Source organism: Aethina tumida, chromosome 4 (genome assembly GCF_024364675.1).
Source record: "Aethina tumida isolate Nest 87 chromosome 4, icAetTumi1.1, whole genome shotgun sequence".
NCBI classification, from domain to species: Eukaryota; Metazoa; Arthropoda; class Insecta; order Coleoptera; family Nitidulidae; genus Aethina; species Aethina tumida.
In genome coordinates, this window is record NC_065438.1 from 13878264 (window position 1) to 13895685 (window position 17422).

At 28.3% G+C, this 17422-nt stretch overlaps 1 long non-coding RNA gene and 1 pseudogene across 1 annotated transcript; one reads left to right on the forward strand and one right to left on the reverse strand.

Annotated features, from left to right (window-relative positions):
• Positions 1 to 4602: 4602 nt before the first annotated feature.
• On the reverse strand, positions 4603 to 5640 carry LOC109602823 (elongation of very long chain fatty acids protein 6-like; annotated as a pseudogene).
• Positions 5641 to 8867: 3227 nt separating this feature from the next.
• On the forward strand, positions 8868 to 16335 carry LOC126265336 (uncharacterized). The gene is made up of 3 exons (XR_007547842.1): positions 8868 to 8958; positions 15418 to 15744; positions 15816 to 16335. It is a non-coding gene; the product is annotated as an uncharacterized LOC126265336 (long non-coding RNA).
• The last annotated feature ends 1087 nt before the right edge of the window (positions 16336 to 17422 follow it).

A 17422-nucleotide genomic window follows, 5' to 3' on the forward strand; every position in this document is an offset into this window, starting at 1 on the left:
GGACATGAAATTAGATTAATTAGTATGTGGTTTAAGGATGTAGGTAAATTTTAGTGATATTTAACCTAACCTAACCCAATTTTATATTATTACTTTGACCTCAAGTAAAAAATACATATGTAACGTTTTTAAAAATTGGAAGAGAATATTAAACTAAACTAATAAATCAATATTATGTCAACATTTAACATTAAATAAAATAGTTGTGACTTTTATAATTAACATTCTAAAATGACCACTACTGTATATACCGTTGAGTGATCCCTTATATGTATTTAAACTGCAAGATTACTAAAATCTTTGACTGCAATGTATATAACAATATTAAATATTTGAAAAATAAGTATCAAAGATAAATTAATGATTCTTATAGATTTTAAATTAAAAAAAAAAACATAATCTTTTGAACATTTCCATATTCACAGAATAGCAACAGCAAGATAATAATTATCATTAATTATAAAACAAACAAAATATAAATTTAAATGCTTGACAAATTTATAAACATACATCATGATGTTATGTGCAATAGTGATAGAAAGATTAATTAATAGGATTACAAAAAAGAGATTGAAATTAAATAATTAAGATAAATTTACAGTGCACATCATCAAAAAATAAATATTAAATAATCAATAAAGCAGTAACAAATATTTATTTTCCCAGAAACTATTATTACTGGAAATTAGCGTTTGTTCAATATAAATATTTAATACAAGTCGAACTGCAACTTTGACATTGTGAAATTGCATTATCCTCATTATTTCTAAATGATAACGTACATTCGAATTACATAACGAAAGTTAAAACTTATAGAAGTTTGTATCATACAAATTATATGATTTGAATTGATAATAGCTAAGCAAATGAGAACGTTGTAAAACGTGGTCATTCAAGTATTTCTTACGAATTTTGTTGGGAACTTTAAGTATGGAAGCAAGTAATTTAAATATAATAAACTGGAATTATTGTTTATTAGGTAAATGATGAAACGAAATATTGTTTTAAAATTGCAGAAGTTTTTATAAAAGTTAATACTATCGTGCAATAATAATTTAAGTTACATACTTCTTTGCATGTGTGGCGAATCTTAAGGTCAGCACACTAATTGTTTTAAAATTGACAAGCTTTTAACTTAACATGAAAATTATTATTATTTTTTAAAATAAACTCATTTATACGTTAACAAAATGTAATCGGACATAATGCTAATTACTACCAAGCATTGGCTCATTACTGGTCACGAAACTGGGAAATTATCATAATCTATTTATAGTGCATTGCCACAAGGGTTTACAGGAATCCACTGAAATGCAACTACTGAAATCCGCTTATCACTACTTACATGTTTTTTGTCTAATTCACTTTTAAGCTGTTGAGAGACATACAATTTCTGAAAATTGTGTTGACGTAAATGCGAACAATTAATTACTTTGCACGGTTATTAATTTACGTGGGCTTTAGAGTGATTTAAATATGAAATCAAGAAACAAACCTCGACGTTCTAGAAATGTAATCTGTTATTTGGTACAGGTGTAATTTGGGATGTGATGCAATTGATTATTCATAACCGCATTTCCTCTTCACCGGTTACCGTAATGAGTAGGTAATAAGTGATCATTTCTTGTTTACCGATGGTATTTTTGTATCAACAAATTTCTTTATCTGCACAAATAATTATTTACAATGGCGGGTATTAAATGGGAATATTAATTGTGGGACAACTTACGTCAGCCAATAATTAATGAAAATAATTATTATAAATAATAAATAAATTTTAAAAGCTTAAATTTATTGCCGGACTAAAATATATTTTATGGTTTATGCTTATGACTTTGAGACGGTCAAAAAATAACTCTACTGCGGTGGTCAGGGAAATGGCACACATTATAGTTTAATGATAATTAGGAATTTCACACCTGTAATTAAATGCAATCAAACTATTTGATTTTATTTACAATTTTTATTTATTACTTAATTCAAAATAATTTCTACTTAAACAAAATAAATGCTGGTACACGTATTCCTTGAGAAGTTATCCTGCTGGAAGGTCCACCTTAAACTAATGTTATCTTTGGCAGATGGAAGCATTTGATTCTCTAGAGTGTCTCCATTATTATGTCTATTAACCAGCAGGACAATGTCAAAACCCAAAAAAACATCTCCATACCATAACACCTCCTCCACCATGCTTCACAGTAGGTTTAGTGTACTTGGGTTTATATTATTAGAATAATTAGAAAACAAAATTATTTTCCATCTGCCCATCTATCCAATACAAATGTTACTTACAGGATAAATTTTGAATTGAATCCTTATTTAGGATATTTTAATTAAATATAGTTTAAAGAGAGCCCAAATGAATATAAAAAAAGAAATGTCAGCTATGTCATTAACTTTATTTAAATCTAATTAATAATTGTTAAAACTTGTACACCTGAAAGTAGAAAATGCGTTTTTTACAAAGAAATAAAATAGATTAATTAAATCTTCAGATTCCATTTAAATTTTTAAATATCACTTCAACTTTGGCTGCAACTTTCTTATACCAAAGTTCACAACAAAAGTCACAACATAACAAACTCAATTACTCAATTACACTTTTTACATATATACACACTATATATTTTTTCCCTCAAATGACCTATTGCACTTGGCGATGAATATTAAAACTGTGCCGTCCTTGAAATTTGTTTATAAATATTATAAATTATTCCGGGGCATTGTTGTTTAATTTTTTACGTCACACCACAGAACGGTAATCATTTTTATCGGTCACTTTCACCACTTTCTTAATCTCGCGTGATTCACATTACAACAAAAGTCCATCCACTACTACTACCACGTACGCATTGCCCAAAGATTATTAGGGGACTTGCTGGCTAATTTATTTTGGCGAGAGGCGATTTAAATTTTTACATTATATTCAATAATTTAATGCGACCTATTATAGAACCCCCCTCCCCCTTTTCGAAAATACATACAATGCGAGGAAGTATGAACTTTGACATGGATTTTGTTTATTAAAAAGGAAATTTAAACCAAAAACTAACGTTATGTGAGTCACAATTATTTTGCATGTTCGTTACACTTATACACGAGGCATATTTTTTCTTGTTTATTATTGTTAATCATATACAATTATATAATAATAAACAATTACTTATTATTTGCACTAGGTATATTGATGTTGCTTGGCTTTACGGACTTGTTTTTGTGATTGTGGTCTTTGTACAAAACATTGTTACAATTGTACGTCCATAATATTAATAACAATATGAAATTTTATTTAGAAATCAGTTTGAATTGTGAAATTCGCACATACCCAATTCAAGCAAAAACGAAAGTACATACATAATGTATATTATTTATATAATTATTCTAATAAAAACAACTTTAAAATGTAAACAATTAATCATACAAAAAAAAATTAAACTCAATTAATTTAATTTTGCAAAAACTTCATTAAGGAAAATTGTTTTTTGGTGTGATCTTTATCAGGTATGCATAAATCATATAAATATTAGTTAATAGGCACGCTTATGAGTAAAAAAACATTGTTTAATATATTAATTGCAAGTTAATGTTATTAAATCCATATATTTACATATATAATAAGTACAATTATGTGTACAAATCGTTGAAAAAATGTTTGATATTTTAATTATTGTTTTCCATTTGTTTTATCTATCTCTTACATATTCAGATATATTATTTTATTATTAATTAATTATTATGAATTTAATTAATATATTATATTTTTATTAATTATATAAGTTGTGTTTTAAACCATGTGAGTATTCAGATAAAAATAATTGAAATTTTAATTGCAATTATACAGTATGACACGTACAACACTCCTATAACTTTTTTATTTATAACTAGATTATGAGTAATAGTCAAAATTAATCTCTACCATAATATTTTTTTAATACAAATACAACTCCTCAAATTTAAATTTTCAAAATTGTCACATTCTCATATCTCCTTAACTTTTTGGCCATATCGTTTATAAATTTGGTATATATTATCCTAAAATAAATACCTTTAATCAATATAATACATTTTTACCATAGTGATACAGAAGGCAAGATTCTGGGAAATTGTTTTTTCCCCTTTTCCCATCGTTAAATATTTTTTAATCATTGATTAATTTCTATTATCATAGCTCTTTTTAAGATACTTTACTTTTACAGTATGAAGAAAGTTAAAGTGATTTCCGCAGTATTATTTGAAAAATATTTTATTTACATTTTCTTCATTATTGAACTGTCTATTCCCAAATTCTGACCACCTATTTTAGGAACACGTTGAGTTTTTGAAAGTGTTTCTGTATAATGATAATAGAAATAAAAAATAAAAGACAGGGATTTAGGTGGAAAATAATTTATTTTCAGCTTAGTGACTAAAAAATAGTACATAAGTATATTTTGTGATATCGCTTGAAAAGTAACCCTGAAACCATTGGTGGTAAAGTATTCAAAAGTAAAAAACTTCACATAATCATTATCTAATGTTTTTAAATGACAAATTAGTGTTTATTAAAGAACACTTTACCTTATGAATTAGTTGAAAGGAAATGTTTCACTTTCATTGATTTCTATTATACTTTTTATTTACATGAATAAAATGTTTATGGATTTTTCAATTCCATAATGTAAATATTCATAAAAATAAGCAAATTTCAACATACGTCAACAGGTAGACAATCACCGAGATTACAACCTATACAAGTATCACATATAAAAACTTATAATTTAAATTTCAAACATGGTCAAGTATGAAAAATATATAAATAATCTTAGGAAAAACGTTGAATTAAAAAATTATACGAAATGTCCTTTCGATACAGATAACAAAAAGTAAATATTAGGTACATTCATACCCACTAATATACTTTCCACTTCAGCATGATGTAGTCTGAGGCGTTCGACCTCTTTGAGCGTTTACCGCCAGACATGTAAGATTTGTAGAAGAACCTCGCAAACAACACAAAATAACTGAAGTACATGGCAATTGATAGCTTAATATTCAAGGGGGTTATGTGGCACTCAGCGCCGCTCTGCAGCAACTGGTGCGCCCAAAAGTTAACAGCACAGCCTATGACCATTTGGAGGAGCTGGAGGGATGTGATTAACATGGCGAATTGTCTCGGTGGACGATAACACATGACTCTCAATGCATAATAAGAGTACATCACTGAGTGCACACAATAATTCATCACGATAAACTATCGGGCACTCGCCGTGTATTCCGTGTAGCTGAACCAGGAATAAAGCAGCACAGTTATGTGATGGTACCAATGGAGGAAGATCAGCGGTTGTTTTCTTAGCACTATGAAGAGGATGTCACCTAATTTGGGCAGATTACTGAGGACGAACATTAACGTCCAGAAGACGGATACTTTGTCCTGTTCGAAGAAGGATGGTACGCAACCTATGATGAGTGAGTGTGAGCAGGAATTTCAGTACAGCCTCGGAAATATGATCAACTGTGACAAATATATTTAAAAAATTCTTAGGAAAAACCTTGTAACACGTAACTAGCAGTGAAATAATTACGGAGACTTCATACGATCAATGCAGCTGGTTACTTTATGAAAAACTAACTCAACAGCTTCTTTAGAGATAGAAAAGACATTCTACTTTTTCAAGGCAATGTAAGACAACATAAGATCTCAAGATGCGATTAAATACAAAACTCTGCCGGATCCATCATATAGTTCAGACATTTCTTCATTCATTATTTATATTTGTTATTGTTTAATTTTTATGTAATAAACGTCTTAATTATGAAGAGGAGGTGAAATTTGAGGTCAAATTCAAGAACCTAGAGTTCTTGTTCTTTTGGAGTTAATTTATCAGAAATTGTTAATTATAATGGTGATTATTCTGAAAACAAATTACAATGTCATTTTAAAGTTTAATATTAAATCACTTAATTATTTTATATTCTTTTTTGCCATTACGTCAAAAATCGACGTTGTTCGAAAAAGTTAATTATAATTATGAAACAAGATCAGTTTTTTAATCGTCGCAATTTTTGTTTTAACCTTAACATTAATTGACTGAGATTTTAATGAAACGAACTTGAGAATTTAAATTTATGTAAATGTATTTATTTATTGAGTTCAATAAATGCTGAAAAAGAATTTAAATACGCACTTCCGAAAAAATATACAAATGTCAACAAACATATTAATTAAGTATTGTCGTTGGGGTAATTTTTATAACAAATTAAATAGTAGTATTTATACGAATTAAGGGTCAAGGAAGTGACAGTTATTACGGTACAATGTCGTTTTTAATCTGTACATGACTTGTACGTAGAAAATTTATAAAAACAATCCAATTCTGTGCGTTACAATACTAAGTATCTTATCTAAGTGGTCTGCTATAAAAATTACAGACACGCTTATTCATAATAATAATAATAATGACTCGCTTACTCATAACAACAAACAATCAAAAGGGATCCCCATTATAAAATGTAATATTCCAAATTCTCTTCGGAATTTTTCTTCGGAAAGAAACAGGTAAATTTCCCCAACACAATCAATAATCAGTAACCTATTATACAATTAATTTGTATCTAATGAAACTCTGTTAGTCTGTTTATCTCTTGTGTGAACTTTAAACTAATATTTTTTTACTAAATCACCTGGTTGTCACCAAACATCAGGTACAACAAAACCATTAAACATTAACGTTATCGTGATTACTCTTTAAAAATAACAACCGAATGTTTATTTTATGCATGCATATTTAAATATTTATTTGAGGTAAACCGGAGTTAATTGCGTCACCTTGTTTTTGAACTGTTAACCTTTCTGGTGCCAAAATCATTTAATGTCGAATGTGTAATTGAAACGCCAAACTTAACGCGGAAATGACAGATTGTGTTTATAATCATCCACTTTCACAACCTACATTTCTAGAAAAAATCCTTCCAAACTCCTGTTTGGGATGACTTGCAAAAACAAAGGATTTAAGGATGATAGATTTTCTGTTTTTACGTAAGTGCGAAAATTGAATGAAAATAAATATTTTGATTGTCTATAAAACGAATATTCATACAAAGTTAGACAATTTATAAGCAATATATTTTTATGATTGTTGTATAATAATAAGAAACAATAAAATATAAATAAACCAAACATAAAATAAATTATTTGAATTTTTTGTAGTTTGTCAAGATGCAATAATTGTGGTATACTTCTTATACAATTCAATCAATAATTAATAATAATTATGCCTCAAGATGGTAATTAATTTTTTATTATTTTACACCAGACATTCTTGCAGACGACATACTTACCTTGTAAAATACTATTAAAAATTTCTCAATTATATGAGTTATTTATTCTCGAAATCACCTTAATTTATTTATTAAATAACATTTAATTAAAACATGACAATATTACGTTAATTTGTTTTCGAATATTTCTAAAATAGTTTACAAAGAATGGTTTGTTTTTATTTATGATTTTTTGTGGAATTTTTTTGATAATTTGTTGTATTAAATAAATAAATAAAATCCCGGAAATATTGTAAGAGACAAAACTACTTTAAATATTCAATAGTGACCTTCCAAACACAATTAAACTACTGTAAATTTCAGTCACAACTGTAATTTTCCTATTTTTCTTAATTGTAAAACATCAAATGTCCAATATATTATTTTATAAACTGCTTAAATCCAATATATTTTAAACTAGTCTAATCTAACCTAACATAACCTAACTTAACCTTTCCTTAACTTACCTAACCTAACTTTAATTAGTCTAACCTAATCTAATTTATCATTTAATGTCGAATCCTTAATTGAAACGTCAAACTTAACGCGGAAGTTATAGATTGAGTTTATAATCATCCACTTTCATAATCTACATATCTAGAAAAATTCTTTCGAACTCCTGTTTGGGATGACTTGTAATAAAGTACCAAAATTGATCAACATTTTATGTTAAGTGTCTATAAAACAAATATTCATACAAAATTTGACATTTTTATAAACAATATTTTTATAATAGTAAAAATAATAAAATATAAAATAAATGATTTGAATTTATTACAATTTTTCAAGTTGCAATAGTTGTGGTATAATTATCGTCAATTATTAATAATAAATTTAATAATAAATAATAATTATACCCCAAGATAATAATTAATTTTTTATTTTACTCCAGAAATTCTTTAAAAAAACATGTAAACACTCAGACGACTTAGGTATGCACTTACCTTGTAAAATATTTTAAATAAAAATTTTTCCAATTATCTACGTTATTTATCCTGGAATTCACCGTAATTTATTTATCAAATAACATTTAATTAAAACATGACGATATTACGTTAATTTGTTTTCGAATAATATTTCTAAAATAGATTACAAAGAAAGGTCTGTTTTAAGTTTTTGTTTGAATTTCTGTGATAATTTGTTGTATAAAATAAATAAATAAAATCTCGGAAACATTGAAACAGACAAAAACCACATTAAATATTCAACAGTGACCTTCCAAACACGACCAAACTATTGTAAATTTCAGTCACAACCGTAATTTTCCTGTTTTTCTAAATTGTTGAACATGCTAAATTTTAAAAGCAATGTCATATATATTATTTTATAAACTGCTTAAATCCAGTTTGTGTGATCGATATTATGCAAATTAATTGCCAGTTTTTTTTCTTAAAAACTAGTTTTCCTCGTTAAAATCGAACGAAAATTTCCTGAATTACGCGCAATTTATCCTTGATTGTTTCAACAAATATTTATGAATAATTAATGATTCGTTGATCAAATTGGAAATATTATTTAAATGGGTAACGGGGTCATAAATTTAAACAAGTGAAGCTCAGCTCAGCGTTTATGTTGCGACACACTGTAAATAACAACAATAACCTAATTCAATTTAGAAATAAATAGAAGATTCTTTTGTACCAGCAGGATGTTTAATTTATTGTAAGTAGATTCGTTGACTTTGAAAATTAAGAATGTTGCTTTTCGTCGAATTTTAAGACTCGGGATTAAATTATAGGCCTTGTTCCGATAAGAACAGGATTTTTCTGTCTGTTGTTTGGTTTGCAAAAAAATGATCAGTAGAAACATGTTGTTCATCAAGGCTTTAAATTAAAGGTCTGACTCATGATCACTTTGTACATTTTGTATTAAATACGTATTGACAAAATTACGAGTTTCTTAATTGGTTCAATGAAATGTGCAATAATTGTTTGTGCGTTTAATTGTTAATTGTATAATTTGATGGCAATTAATTATTACTTAACATTAAATGAACAAATTATTTTACGATTATATTATGACCTTACGCAAATGTAATTTAAAAATATGTTTTTGAGGAATTTGACTAATTTATCCAAAGTTCAATTACTACAAAGCAGTATTAGTAAACAAAAGTTATCTTAAATCAATATCAAAAATAGCCATAAAAACAGTCTGGATTTAATAATTAGTTTGCACCTAGAGAAGCTATCTAGAATTCTTCTTCTTTTTGTACCAGAAGTTCTCAGTCATTAACTTTCAAATCTGATATATAATTTTTAAATATTAAGAATATAGTGATGTTGATGAACTATATCTATTTTGGTATTCCGAAGAATTATTCTAACAATAAATTTAAAGAACTACTACCCCTCAAAATTTAAGAAAACAATAAGTGATCATTTCTAGAAGGAATTTTTCAAATAACACCCTGTAGTAAAGAAGTTTGTTTCAGTTACTTACTGTAATTATTTAAATAGAGTTGAAGGTACTTATATCAAGGTCTAAATAGTTTTTGGAGTTAATATGAAGAGAGGCAATTTGCAGGTTCCAGGCCAATTAAACTACAACAGAATACTCAACACTCCTCAGGATGTTGCTGAATTTGCAACCTATTTCAAAAGAGTTTTTGGAACCAATACACTAGCCATCTTTCTCACATTCACCACACATCAATCTACCAGAGTTTACTGATAGTAACATTATTAAAGCTTTTAAAAGCCTGCCTAACAAAACTACATTTAGACACGATCTAGTACCGTTTTTACTGAAACACTGTTGTTGTTTCTGGAAGTTTCCTAAAGTGTGGATGATTGCTAAAATACCCTTTTTAGAATCAGAAGTGATGATGATGCTATGAAAATATCTAGATATGCGGTTACTTCTCCTGGATTTTCATTAAACATCAAAGCCTTCAGTGTGTAAAGATAAATGAACATATTTTTCAGAAGAAATCTATCATATAACATAAAAAGATGATTATCCTTTTTTATATGATGCCATTGATTGGTATGAATTGGTCATGTCTTAAGAAATATACTGATGTTGATGAATTATGTGATATTTTTTTATAAAAAAATGTACAATCGACTTACATCTCCCTAAATATAAATTCAAGACACATCTATCCATTTTGGTATTCTGGGAAATTATTCAAACCATAAAATAGAAGAATTATTATAACTCAAAATTTAAAGAAACCGCAAGTAGTTAATTTCTAAATAATATTCCAAATTACTCTTTCTAGTAAGGAAGTTTATTTCAATTGCTTACTGTAATTATTTAAATAGAGTTGAGGTTAAGGCCATCAAGGATCCAAATAGTTTTTGCGGTTATGTTAATATGAAGAGATGTAATATAATTTGCGTGTTCCAGGCCTGTTAAATTACATCAACTGAGTGCTTAACTCTCCTCAGGATATTATTGATGGATTTACAGCTAATTTCAAAAGTGTTTTTAGAACTAATACACCAAGCCATCTGTCCAAAGTTCAATTACCATAAAGCAGTATTAGTAAATAAAAATTATCTCAAATTAATACCAAAAATAGCCATCAAAACATTGTGGATTTAATAATGAGTATTTTTCACCTAGAGAAGCTATCTAGAATTCTTAATTCTTCTTGTACCAGAAGTTTTCAGTCATCAACTTTCAAATCTTTAAATTATGTTATTTGTGGTATTGATTGATAATGTCTTAAGAAATATTCTGATGTTGATGAATTATGTGATTTTTTTTTATAAAAATTGTGAAGTTACAAACATGTTCCTAAATATAAATTTAAGAAAACCACAAATGATTATTTCTACAAGGAATTTTCCAAATTAATAAGTCATAAAGAAGTTTGTTTTAATAATTATTTAAATAAAGTTGAAGGTACAGTCATCAGGGATCTAAATAGTTTTTAGAGTTTTGTTAAAATGAAGAGAGGTAATTTGTAGGTTTCAGATCAATTAAACTACAACAACAGAGTATTTAACACTCCTTAGGATATTGCTGGTGGATCTGTAACCTATTTCAAAATTGTTTTTGGAACTAATACACCAGCTATCTTTCTCACATTCACCACACATCAATCTACCAGAGTTTACTGGTATATTATTAAAGCTTTGTTCTTATACCCTATTTTAGAACCTTTCAGTTAAACTAACATTAATGGACATACTATAGGAATATCTAGATATGCATATAATTTTAATGAATAAATGTGTAAAGATGAGTAAAAACAAGTATTTTTCAGAAGATTATCCTTTCTATACTAATCCTAGATTTTCAAAGTGATGGACTGAATCAATGCCAGATTTTGAGAGAATGTTACAAGTAGGGCAACATAAAAACAAGTACAGAGATGAGGTGTCCTCGAGAAACAAATCCAAATGTCCATAAACGCATCAAATGGATATCAGTAAACAGTCCAACAAACTCACCAAGGCAACTTAAAGAGGAATTATCTCAACATTTCGATGCAGATATCTCTAATCGAACTGTGGGACGTCGCTTATGTGAAGCGATGTTATTTGAGTGCATATCCAAACGAAGCCGTAAAACCCGAATGGAATTTCCCAGAAATCATGGACGAGACCCCACGCATGTGGCATTTGGTACCATGGAGCTATGAAACCAAGAATAAGATATTTGGATCACATAGTAGGCTACAGGTAAGAAACACGGAACTATTTTAAGTATCAAAAACCAACAGTTAAACACGATGGTGAAAACGTCATGGTATGGATATGTCTTTCGGAATCTGGTACTACCTCATAATACGAATTGAAGACAAAATAGATAGTTTTGTATATAAAGATACATTGACAAAACATGTACTAATTTGGAAGTTTCAACAAGGAAACGATCCAAACCACATACAGGGCAATATAAAAAGACATATAAAAGTGGGGTTTCCTCGAAAAACAAATTCAAAAATTTTTGGACCATCTTTATACATTTAATTGGTAAATTAGAAAGAAAATAATTTTTCTGTTGTCAGTTCATCCTGGAAATGTAAAAATATTTGTATCATTTGGTCACTTAGTATTTGATGAGTTAGTTTAATATTATAATTCATTCTTTCCACATACATTTTTTAAATTAGTTCTTCCAAAAAATGAAAAGTATGCCTCCAGTAATGGATTTATGTAACATGTAACTGTAAATATAGTTTGGTAAAAACCACGAATTATTTTTATTAAATTGTAAAAAATATATATAATTTTAAGAGTGAAACTTGATTAAGACACGCAGTTTTATAAAAAGAAATAAGTCATTCAAACGAATGTACATATAATACATAAACAAGTCCAGTGAGTCAAGAAAATTTACATTACACTTATCTAGAAAACAAGAAAATTGTATTATCTTAATAAATGAAAACGTAATAAACAACAACTTTCTACAATATCCAAAGGTAAAATGATTTTCCAATTGGATCGGCAAAAACTCAACGGCGTACTTACATTAAACATTCCGAAACGTAAAACGCAGTGAAACGAGTCAATTCGCACAAAAGCGACGCTGAAAACGCTAAAATTAGCGATACAATTACAAAATTAGCGGAATTATCTCCCGCATAGTCGTGAAGCGAGAGATTCCAGCGAAATCGTGTACTTGTCCGCGTCTAGAATCCGATACACGTTCAAGAAGTTTGTCACAAGTTGTGACCTACTCTCTTGCCTCGGAACGATCGCTCTTACTCAATTCGCACTTGCACTTCGATCACAAGAATTCTTCCAACACGTTGTCCCACATTCTAATGGCATTAGCCCTGTTTTCAATTGGTACGAGAGACTTGTTGTTTTCGTATTTGGTTCGACGTCGCTTTGATTTAAAGATGTCCAAACGTTGACCATAAAAATACAGTACGGTAATTTAAATTGCTAAATTATTTTTTTTTTTATTAAGTGCGTCAACGTGGCTACTTTTTAACATAAATCAATTATTTCTTATGTTTTTATTTACTTAAATACGTATATTGTTGCTTATCGACAACTTAATAAAAATGACATATAAACCATTACGCTAATTGAGTATTTTTTAACCTAGACCTCGTTGGGTAATGTAATTAAATACAAATTAATCATCTCGATAACATGTTTATAAACAAAATTTTTATCGGACAAATGTTTAATTATTTTTAGACCACCATTGCATTTTTATTTTGTTTGTTGACAACAGATATTATTTATGATATAAATACATACGTATATGTAGTTATAAATATTAATGGTAGTTTGTAAAAAAATTAATTTCCATTAAAATATATTTAAACAAAAAAAGTGATCATGGACATAAGTTTGGAATAATATCACATACACGAATTAAATTTGGAAATTGTATATTTGTATAATATTTGGGAGCATAACCATTTCGTCCAATTACTTCTTGACATCGCCTGACCATCGAGTCGACAAAATCCACAAGAATGTTGTCTTTTCTTCTTGTATAACTTGCCACAAATGTTCTTTATTGGTGATGTTAGTTGTCTCATTTTTAATTTGTGATTAATTCCAGACTCAGCCAGATCCAATTTATATGATACCTAATGCCCTGTATGCAACATTTTCTCAAAATCTGATGTTGATTCAGTCCATCACTATGAAAATCTAGGATTTGTTTTTTCTTTTGATAAACATTTGTTTTTATCCATCTTTATACACTGAGGGCTTCGATGTTTAATGAAAATCGAAGAGAATTATATGCATATCTAGATATTTCCATAGTATGTCTATTAATGTTAGTTTATCCTCATTCTAAAATAGGGTATTTGTGCAGTCTGCCACATTTTCTAGATCATGTCCAAATATAGTTTTGTTAGATAGTCCTTTAAAAGCTTATTATCAGTAAACTCTGGAAGATTGATGTGTGGTGAGTGTGAGGAAGATGGCTTGGCGTATAAGTTCTAAAAACACTTTTGATGTAAGTTGCAAATCCATCAATCCTGAGAACAGTTTGGATCTTTGATGACACTACCCTCAACTCCATTTAAATAATTACAGTAAACAACTGAAACAAGTTTCTTTACTATAGAGCGTAATCTGTAGAAATGATTACTTGTGATTTTCTTAAATTTTGACTGATAATAATTCTTTATTTTTATTGTTCCCATAATTTCTCAAAATACCAAAATTGATTTAGGATATGTTTTATATGAAAAATATCACATAATTCATGTTTTAACCAATCAATATAATACATTTCGTCTGATTTTATTTTCTTTTTACTCATATTTACACACTGAAAGCTTTGACAAAAATTGGATTCACTCCTTGTACACTTAAAAAGTATTTCAATCTTTTGTCCAATGTCAAAAATGAAAATGAAAGTAATAATGAAATACATTCCTTGACAAAGTCATTCCATACTTTTGACCATCACTGTATGTAGTAACTGCTAGTGGAAGTTACTGTTGCCAATCCCTATTAAAAATTAATTTAAGTGCAATAGTTTATTTTTACCGTTTTGCAGTTTTTGGAGCATATCTAGTTTTTATCGCATAAATGTTTGAAATATTTTTTGGAATTTTTATTTTGTTTGTTAATAACAGATATTGTTTATGAAATACAAATGAAATAACTGATAGTACAATCTGCTGTTGCTAATTTATTACATAAAACTTTATTAACATCTGAAGATTAAACATTAATATTAATTCAATTGTTATTTTTACAGTTTCCAATTTTCTAGAGCATATCTAGTAGATGTTGAATTAATTGTGGGTTTATTTATTTTACTTTTAACTTATATTTTTAATAAACTTATATTTTTAGTAAAAAAAATTCCTAATTTATTGTCCAATAATTTTTTATCAATTTTTACAACCATGGATAATTTTTTAGTGAGGAAATTGATTGTTTTATAACGTCTAAAAAACTAAAATATTTAAATTAGTAATTATAATATAATAGGACACTTTTTAATTATGTACATAAAATTACCGAAAAATTGAGTTATTGTATTCATATAATTATTTAACAATTTTATTATTATTATTATTTTTTGTACATTTATTGGCCAATTGAAAAATGGTTAAAAAGTTAATAAACAATTCTCTCAGCAAAATTCCACCAGAAATTTCCATAACAAATCATCAATAAACCCAAGGACCCGCTTACAATTCATAACGCTTTAATATATTCAATCCAACAGAGCTAGAAACTGGAAAGAAACCCTGCGACGAAACCGGCGGAACCGTCGACCAAACTTAATTTTGACCGTGACTACATTGTCAAGTTCAGGAGTCGCACGAATGAAATACTGTTTGTCGAAGGGGACGAACAGTGGCGTGAATCGGTTATCTTAGGATTTCACCGGGTCAAGTATTATTACATGACTTTCCTGCACAACTATCAATTTACATCGTACGATTTCTGTTGTGGTGGCTAAAAATACGCATGATGGAAATGTAACGTGGATGATAAGGCCGTGGATTTCGGGTGGGCACATGAATTTTTTACCTGGGAGTTATTGATGAAGGTGAGCTGGTCCATAACAAAGTGGATTGGTGCTCTGTTGTTCACTTTTTGTTTTGGTGTTGTTACTTGTAGGTATCGAGTTACGTTAAATGCATTGATTGTATAATGGTTACATCGGTAACGAGTATGTATTGGAACAATCCGGTTGGGCTATCTCTGGCAATACGTTCAACAGGTGGATACTATTCGTAGACAAAGCAAGAATTAGGAAAATGTTTTACAACTTACATGAAAAATTTTAATCATAATATAAATATGTACTTAATTACTAAAGAAATATTAAGAAAAGTCAATCGTAAAATGAGGAGCAAACTTGAAAAATATGGATCATCCAACAGTCATGGCTATGAATCTATATTTTCATTTTTGACACTTGTTTTATATAACAATTTATTTTTAAAACATCACTAGATTATCCATTTAGTACAGTGGTCCAATTAAGTAGAGCTTATATGTATAGTAGTGACCACAATTATAGCAACAAAATTGTATTAAAGATTTGAACTGTGCTATTTGAATTAGATTCCAGTGTATATAATGTTTATTGTTCTTTTTGATATTGTTATGTCCACTATACAGCTACTCAATTTAATTATATTCTTTAATTAAACTTCGTACATTTTTAATTTTTTATTGGACAAAATTATAGAATATTTTACATTATAATATTTCAATGATGAGTGTCGATTCAGTCGATTATTTACTAGAGATCTTTTGCTTATTACAATTATTTATTAATGGGTCGTAGTCAAAGTAAATGGTTAATGCGAATGTCAAAAAACAATCCATTCTTTTCGTCAACTCAAATTAAAACTGACCTGGAGGAAGTGAGAAATTTAGTTTAAAGATTGTGGGAAAGAGGTTAGTAGATAGAACTTTGTTTGAGTTAGACTCCTGTAAAGAAAACCTTGCTTTCTACCAATAATGGGAAGGCCCGATTTCGATTTGCTCAGTATCCCATCCACTGAACCTCAGAACAGTGAGCGATGGGTTATTTTTGATGATGAATCCACATTAAATTTATTTAAAATTGACGGTTTAACTTATGTTTGTTATAATCATTGTGAAACAGGGTGGTGGTTTAATTATGGTATGGAAATGCTTCTGCCGTTGGCTTCCTTCATCTTATACAAGGGCACATTGATCAATTTATGTAAAGAGATATATTAAACATTAATTTGCTTTGCATATTGAAGAAATCATGCGATTAAGTAATGATTATCAACACAATAACAATTACAAACACAAATCCAAGCTTGTTACACATTAGTTAAAAGATCACACCATCAATGTTTTGTCTTAGGCGACGCAATCTCCAGATATCAATCCTAAAGAAAACATGTGGCATCACGTTGATAACCATATTCAATATAAATATTATACAAATTTAAACTAACCCTTAGTTTTTAGAAGGGAGTATAAAACAATATTATGTTAGTAAATTAATATTATTTTAACAGTTCACATTAAGAAAAATAGTATTAGCCATAATCGTGTTGGAATTTTGAATGAAATTGATTAAAATTAAACGAGAATCCGTAATTAAACTGCGAAAAGGTCAAAGTCTAGGTGGACAAACGTGATCTTATCAATAATCGGATTTGCAATATTACTAATATTTGTTTAAACATGTTATCACAAAATATTTCAATAGAGACTAGATAAAACTGGCTTGATTT